Source organism: Medicago truncatula, unplaced genomic scaffold (genome assembly GCF_003473485.1).
Source record: "Medicago truncatula cultivar Jemalong A17 unplaced genomic scaffold, MtrunA17r5.0-ANR MtrunA17Chr0c02, whole genome shotgun sequence".
Taxonomy (NCBI): Eukaryota; Viridiplantae; Streptophyta; class Magnoliopsida; order Fabales; family Fabaceae; genus Medicago; species Medicago truncatula.
The window spans coordinates 519,334-527,055 of NW_024340361.1; the positions used below are offsets into that span (position 1 = coordinate 519,334).

Consider the following 7,722-nt stretch of genomic DNA (forward strand, 5'->3'; position numbering starts at 1 on the left):
CTGACTTGGGGGAGACATATTTTTGTCTCTCAATCTTCATATTTTCGCATCCAATCGGCTCTAAGTCCCTTTCTTTTGCTTCAAGACTCAATCCATCCAATATTCATTCCTGAAATAAAATAAAATGCAATTTAAAGTAAACTATCCTAAAAAGGAAATAATACTAATATAAAATAAAATAAAATCTAAATAAAACTAGACTAAAAAGCATATTAAAATAGTCAATAAATGACTCATCAAACTCCCCCACACTTGAATATTTGCTTGCCCTCAAGCAAAAGGCATAAACATAGTAGCACAAACAATTTTATCAAATGAAAATTCAATTAAAGTACATGTCTCCTCAAGGGCTTAAATCCCGAATGTACACTAATCACAAACTCAAGCATTTCTTGTAATTTTTATTCAACCCAACGATCAAGTTTCAAGTGAGTGTGTGTGTGAAGTCCAACCCTTTTCTTGCTCCTGTATAAGATAGGCATTATGAGGAAACATGGTCTAATCCTAGCACTAAACCAACCAAGAAAGATTCCTTCTATAATTCATATAAGAAAGATGGGAGTATTTGAGAATCTTTGTTCTTTGTCATTTGCACATTTAAGTTCTTTATTTAAGGAACAACATCTTCACATAGGAATTCGGAGGGCCTACCCCCTTCCCCAATCTAGATTCAATGGTATCCCTTAAAACATCATCTTCACGTAGGAAGTCGGAGGGCCTACCCCCTTCCCCAATCTAGATTCAATGATGCTTTTTAAAGTTTTTCCTCAAGATAACAATCATCTTCACGTAGGAAGTCGGAGGGCCTACCTCCTTCCCCAATCTAGATTCAATGATGAGACCTTGGAATTTATTTGGCTTTTTGGCTTTTTATAAGCTCCCTTATACTAACTTATACTACTGGCACTTTGAGAATCTTTAAAGGTTAATGCACCACTAAGATTAAAACGCGTTTCCTTAAAATACCTATTCATACATTTACTCAAGCGAAGCAACTTTTGTGTTTTTCTCATTGGAGAATTTTATTCACTTTAAAACAAGATGTGGGTATATCAAGAAGACTTAAAACACAAGAGTTTTGATTTCATGTACAAGAATCAACCAAATAAGAGGAGACGATGAAAATTTTGTGTCATGATATTTTTCAATAAAAATTAGCTACTTAACCATGCCTTTTACAATAAAACAAAACAAAAGAATAAAGTTCAAGGGAGTTTGGAAACACTACGACTAAAGACACTTTATTAGGCTCCCCCCACACTTAGGAGAAGCATTGTCCTCAATGATTCAAGATAAAAGAAAAATAAAAGAGAAGGATAGGAAGAAGAAGAAGAAGAAGAAGAAGAAGAAGAAGAAGAAGGAGGGGAAAGAGAAAGAAGGGAAGAGAGGAAGAGGAAAGCTCACATTTTTATCATTGAGGTCCATATGGAGGACCTTGGAGGTGAAAGTGGTGCATCATGTTCCGAAGCATTTGGTTATTTTCTTCGGATATGCGGTTGCCCCTTTGGACATCGTTCCTTATTCCCATTAGTTCAACACCTTGCCTTTGTTGCTCGGTGCTTATTCTTTCGACCTCGGTAGTCATCCATGCCCATCTTGCATCTTCATGTGTTTCACCTTCATCAGGGTCATGGTGCTCCTCATCATGGTGCAATTGTGCACCTTCCTCTTCTTGGTGCAAGTGTGCACCTTCTGCTTTTTCATTATGCTGTTCTATGTGCACCTGTGGGTCATCATTAACATACAACAAATTCGCTTCCACCTCGGTGTTAGTTCGAGATGGGTTAGGCAATAAAATCAAAGTGGGCACATTGAGCTTGAGTGTATAAACAAAGGGGATTCGAGGTTTTATGAAATTCATAGAGATAAGGGTTTCTATGTTTAGTCTATTGTTACCCTCAATCTTGTTTATCCCTTGGTCTTCACTCACGCCGAACCGCCTAGCTATGTATGTTATGATACCACCAACTACTATTTCTCCCCTACTATCGGACCTATTTCCTATAAGGGAAAGGTAGTCAAGCAAGTAAAAACAGGTGTTAACGGGGTGGTTGTGCAGCATAGCCCAAAGCATGAAGAGTTCATCGTTCCTAGTGTTCCCTAGTTCTGTCCTTCTCCTAATGGTGCAAGCCATAACCCTTTGATGGTACCTAAGTACGGGGTTGTGAATGTTGCTAGCTTTGTTGGCACGTGTGTTAAACTAGTCAAGACCTGTAATTCGCTCCCAAAAGGCGGCGGGTTGATAGTCAACCGGTTTTAAATTTTGATCCCAAGAGTCGTGGATGAACCCCGCATTTGCGAAGCCCATCTCATCACAGAAGTGTTGAAGAGACATCTCATAAACAATATTCAAAAGCCGGAAAGAAACTCTATGGTTAGGGTTATCAAAATTCAACCTATCTTTCGTAAAAACAATAGAACTTAAAAATTCATTGGTGAAATTCTCATACCCTCTCATAGGTCTCAACATATCAACCCATCCTAACCTTTCTAGCAGATTAAACACATTATCTTTAATACCTAGCTTATTCAAGTCATGGTTATCAGGGTACCTGCAAGGATGTAAAGGTTTAGAGATTAGAATTTTGTACCTATCCCTTTGCTTGTTGTCCCTGAAGGTGATGCCATGATTCTTGGCTTGCGCTTTCTTATTTGGGGGAGGTCCCCCTGATGAGCTTGCAACTTCTTTACCACTTCTCTTTGAAGCCATTGCCTTGACCTTGCTTTTGGTGTGGTGGTGGTTTGGGTAAGGGTTGTTTTTGTGGAAAAGGTTGGTTTAGTGATGTGGTGAAGGTTTAAGTGAGCGTTAGGGGTTGGGTTATGGAGATTGGTGAAGAATTTTAGGTTTTTGGGTTAGGTTTATGATGGTTACGAATTTGGGTGATGTTGTTTGGATGGATGAAATTGGTTTTTGAATGGTGGGTTATGATTGGAATGGTGTTTGTGATTGATTGGGTGGAGAAATTTTGGCAATTGGTGAGATTTTGGGTGGGTGTGGAGGTTTGAGGTTGTATGGTTATGGAGGTTTTAGAGAGAAGGTTGAAGGTAGAGAGATGTTTGTGTTTGAGAATGAAGGAAGAAGATGAGGGAAAAACGAGCAAATAGCCTACCTGGGTCGGGCACGGCCGTGCCAACCTTAGCACGGGCTGTGCCAACATTCTGGAATTTCTGCTGGTTTTGGATGGGCAAGGTCTGGCACGACCGTGCCAGTGTGGGCACGAGCCGTGCCAAGGTTTTGGACATGGGGCCTCAAAATTTTTCTCGTTTTCTTGAATCACCTTCGGATAATTACCTACAAAATAACTTAAAAACAACAAAAACAAACAAAACGAAAGCAGTTAAATGCGTGGGTTGCCTCGCACGAAGCGCTTCTTTATAGTCATTAGCTTGACGTTAAAGAAAGTGTTCATTAGAAAGTGTCAAAGATGTTGTATTGTGTAGATGACGCTAAAAAGCGTTCTTTCACATCATGTTCTTTGACTATATTGCAATAATAAAGGGTGGGACCTTCCTTAACATTTTCGAACTCAAATCCTACCATGTCATCACTCACTTGAAAAACTATCATACCACTCTTAACATCAACTATAGCACCTGCAGTGGCGAGGAAAGGTCTTCCTAGGATCATAGGGCAATCGTGGTCTTCCTCGATGTCAACAACCACAAAGTCAGTTGGGATGTATATCCCTTCTATCTTAACGGGGATGTCTTCAACGTATCCAGCTATTGGGATAACCGAACGATCGGCTAACTTTAATATCATCTCGGTAGGTTTCAGCTCTCCTATTCCCATCTTTTTAAAGAGGGATAGAGGCAACAAACTAACACTGACTCCTAAGTCGCACAAGGCTTTGTCAACGGTTTCTTTCCCTATAACACAAGGGATGGCAAAACTACCTGGATATCTAAGCTTTTGGGGTTGCTTCTTGACGATTGCACTACTCTCCCTAGTTAAAGCTATTGTCTCTTTGTGATCTATAGCCTTTTTCTTTGAAAAAATTTCTTTTAAAAACTTGGCGTATAGAGGCATACGAGACAAAGCTTCAGCAAAGGGAATCTTAATGCAAATCCTTTTAAGTATGTTTAAGAATTTAGCGTATTGAGCCTCCAAGTTGAGCTTAGTAAGCCTTAATAGGTTAAGGTTTTTGTTCTTATCAAGCGGTTTCTCATCTTTCTCACCAAAGATCTTAGCACTCTCTCCCTCAATTCTTTTGGCTTTAGTGATGGTCTCTTCTAACTTACTACCCCCAAGAGAAATAGCATTGACATGAGCTTTGGGGTTTGTTTCAGGTTGACTAGGAAAGACTCCTGGTGTTTGAGAAGAGGTGGCCACTTGTTGGGCCACTTGGGAGATTTGGGTCTCAAGCATTTTGGTGTGTGTGGCGATAGAATCAACCTTGGTAGTGAGTTTGGAAAGAGAGTCGTTCAGAAATCCCGTTTGGTTTTTCAGTTCTTGAAGATTTTTATTTTGATTAGCTATGCAATTTTCCAACAAAATCTCCAAACTTGATTTCTGAGCCACTCTCTGGTTGTTTGTATAGCCAGGTGGTGCTGCTTGTCCATAGGAACCTTGAGGATTTTTGTAAAAATTTTGATTTGGCCTCATTCCTTGGTTATATTGAGCGTAATTCAGTTGCTCAATATTGGCAGCACTACCTAACTGACAATTAACACCGATATGACCGGATATACCACAGATTTCACAAGGAGGGGGTGCAGAAGAAGGTGTGGCAGCATTAACATTAAGTTTTTCAAATTTTTGGGTTAGTGCCTCAACCTTAGCAGCAAGGTGGTTATATTCAGAGACTTCGTATATACCTACCTGTCTCTTTCTTAGAGGGAGTAGGAGTGATGACGGCTCTCTCGTTGGTCCATTGGTAGTGATTCTGAGCCATGTCTTCAATCAAGGCATAAGCCTCCGTGTAATTTTTGTTCATTAGAGCTCCACCTGCAGCTGCATCAATAGACATCTTAGTGGTATATGACATGCCATTATAAAACGTGTGGACTATAAGCCACTTCTCTAGGCCATGGTGGGGACAAAGTCTAAGCATTTCCTTGAAACGCTCCCACGCCTCATAGAGAGATTCCCCATCTTTTTGATTGAAACGTGTGATTTGATCTCTAAGCTTAGCGGTTTTAGATGGGGGGGAAAATCGCACAAGGAATGCTCGCCTCATATCGTCCCATGAAGTGATGGAACCAACTTCTAGGGAATGGAACCAAGCGCTAGCTCTATCCCTTAAGGAAAAGGGAAAGAGATGAAGTCTTACGGCTTCTTGGTTCTCTTTTATGGTGCCATTGAGTCTTAGGAAGGAAGAAATATGGAGATCTGGATCCTCAGTGGGTGATCCAGAAAACTGATTTTGCTGCACCAAATTGAGTAGTGTAGGCTTGATTTCGAAGTTATTACCCGCAACCGTTGGGTACACGATAATAGCTTGTGGCTCTTCCGTTGAAGGAGTAGCATACTCTTTGAGAGTGCGTTCAGCCATAGCAGTATTATTTTGTGCCTCTCTCTTTTTATTATGCAAAAACCTTTCGATCTCAGGAATAAATTCTCCGAGACTTTTACTTCTTCGCATAAGAAACCGAGAACCCAAGAAGTTAGCGGTAAAACGGAAGAAAGAAGTAGAAGAAAAGAGGAAGAGAAGAGAGTTCTAATCACAAAGAATGAGTTAATCAAATTAGTTTACTCCCCGGCAGCGGCGCCAAAAACTTGATGAGATAAAACCGCAAGTGCAGGGTCTTACCGAAGTAGTATAAAAGAGTATCGTTCCAACAGGGAGTAGTTCAATTTAATAAACCTTTAGAAATGATTAGAAGAGAGAAGAGAAATGTAAGTTGGGGGTTTTCAAACGGTTGAAAATTAATATAATAAAAGGAGCCTTGGGATCGTTGGTTTCATCTAAATAACAAGTCCTTCTCAAACCAAAACTATAAGCTTATAATGCTATGTTAGACCTAATTTCTCAAGACAGTTTCTCTTATGTTCCTCTAGCAACCAAGCCTATTTCGCTGACATGATTACTATTAGATTTTGGTTCCTCTAACAACCAAGCCTATTTCGCTGACTTGATTGTTATTAGTTCCCTTGAAGATCGAAACTATGTGTCTCAGAGATTGCAAAGCCTATTTCGCTGACTTTGCAACCCTTGTCCGAATTCACTTGTTCGAATATCAAAACTCCACTTTCGTTTTATGAATTAATATTTGGAATAATGGATAAACAATTATCAAACCGTCCACTTTCGTTTCCACAGTTTGATAATGGTTGATCCATGTTAAGACGGTGAATTCAGATAAGAAATTAGGGTTACATAAGATTAAGGCTTAGAGCTTGGTTTGATTAGGATTATTTCATTTAGACTTATCCAACAATCCCAAGACAAGGAAAAGTCTACTCACTCATGTTCATCGTAGACATGGGAGAGAAGAGATAAAGCATGAAAGTAAATGACAAGAAAATAAAGGAAAAGAAAAGAACTTTAATTAGAAAAGCAATTGTCACTTATTGTATTCCAAGTAAAGATGATTATTTGTGATGGAAGGCTACTCTATTTATAGCATTTATTCGACTTAAAATCTAAGCTATTACATTCGGGCTAAAAATAGAGTAGCTTAAAATCTAAACAAAAGCAGCAAAAGTGACTCTGGAGGGTTGCACGGCCGTGCCAAGTCTAGCAAGGGCCGTGCCAGGCTTCTGACTTGGGGGAGACATATTTTTGTCTCTCAATCTTCATATTTTCGCATCCAATCGGCTCCAAGTCCCTTGCTTTTGCTTCAAGACTCAATCCATCCAATATTCATTCCTGAAATAAAATAAAATGCAATTTAAAGTAAACTATCCTAAAAAGGAAATAATACTAATATAAAATAAAATAAAATCTAAATAAAACTACACTAAAAAGCATATTAAAATAGTCAATAAATGACTCATCATTATACTTGGCACGGCCCGTGCTAATCTTGGCACGGCCGTGCCACCCTCCAGAACTACTTTTGCTGCTTTTGCTTAGATTTTAAGCTACTCTGTTTTAGTTTACTTGTGGAATATTCTAGTGATTGCTTAGATTTTAAGTCGAATGTAAACTATAAATAGAGTAGCTAGACATCACAATATTCATCTTTTTTGGAATTTAATAGTGACAATTGTCTTTCTAATAAAAGTTCTTTTCTTTTACTTTCTTGTCATTTACTTTTATGTTTTATCTCTTCTTCTCCATGTCTACGATGACCATGAGTGAGTAGACTTTTTATGTCTTGGGATTGTTGAATAAGTCTAATGACATAATCCTAATCAAGTCAAGCCTTAAACCTTAATATTATATAACCCTAGTTACTCTTTTAAATTCACCGTTTTAACATGGATTAAATATTATCAAACTGTGGAAACGAAAGTGGAGGGTTTGATAATCGTTAATCCATCATTCCAAATGTTAATTCATAAAACGAAAGTGGAGCTTTAATATTCGATCAAGTGAGTTCAGACAAGGATTGCAAAACATGAAAATAGTCTAGTGAACCTTGAGACTTATAGAGTTTCGATCTTCAAGGTTTCTAATAGTAATCAACCATGAAAATAGGCGTGCTTGCTAGAGGAACACACTCACTGAGACCGATAGGAGATGGGATACGCTTAAGAGAAGAAACTCGTCTTTAGAAACTAGGTCTAAAATAAGGTTTAGGTTTAATGGCTTGGCTTGTGAATGATTTTGTCGC

General features: G+C 38.7%; 1 non-coding gene across 1 annotated transcript; it reads left to right on the plus strand.

Moving 5' to 3' along the window:
• Positions 1–5,025: 5,025 nt before the first annotated feature.
• Positions 5,026–5,132, plus strand: LOC120577845 (small nucleolar RNA R71). The gene has a single exon (XR_005643809.1). It is a non-coding gene; the product is annotated as a small nucleolar RNA R71 (small nucleolar RNA).
• The last annotated feature ends 2,590 nt before the right edge of the window (positions 5,133–7,722 follow it).